This window comes from Camponotus vicinus, unplaced genomic scaffold (genome assembly GCF_025532165.1).
Source record: "Camponotus vicinus isolate PSW18456_S1 unplaced genomic scaffold, iyCamVici1.0 SCAF_7, whole genome shotgun sequence".
Lineage (NCBI taxonomy): Eukaryota > Metazoa > Arthropoda > Insecta > Hymenoptera > Formicidae > Camponotus > Camponotus vicinus.
In genome coordinates this window covers 1,708,048-1,708,609 of record NW_028141979.1, presented here as the reverse complement: position 1 = coordinate 1,708,609, position 562 = coordinate 1,708,048, and positions in this window count along the sequence as shown.

Sequence of the window (562 nt, the reverse complement as noted above, 5' to 3'; positions counted from 1 at the left end):
TTATATCGCGCAAGATCGCTATCATTACTCGTAGTTGGATTTTCTCGATGTTTCTCGGTCGATTCTGCAATCGACACAATAATGCGTGCCTTACGTCACAGTGGAACGCACTTTTTCGCGGGTCGGCTCGGTGAACGGTCCGGTTTCGTTTGCAATGCGCATTATTGCGTCACGCTCAGGATAGACGACAGTTGAAATCGTTAGATAGTCACAGGACGGAAAATTCTAGTCCTTGCTCTAATTATTAAAGTTTAAGGCCATGTAACAGTCGATTATAGAATTCCGATGTCGCGATATCGGATATGATGTTGTCTCGCTGCCGCGAAAGAAAATTTTGATTAAAAATATACTTGGCCAGTTAGCGATACTATTTACGTGTATATAGACATTATAATTCCTATCTTGATTATTTGCTGACACGGAAACGCGAGAAGCCTACACGGAAGTTACACGTGTACTTGACATTGCGTAATGCGATCTCTTTCGATAATTGACAGGCGAGTAATATTATGTTCCGAATGTATGAATCAATATTTTATGATGTTAAATATTATTAAATATT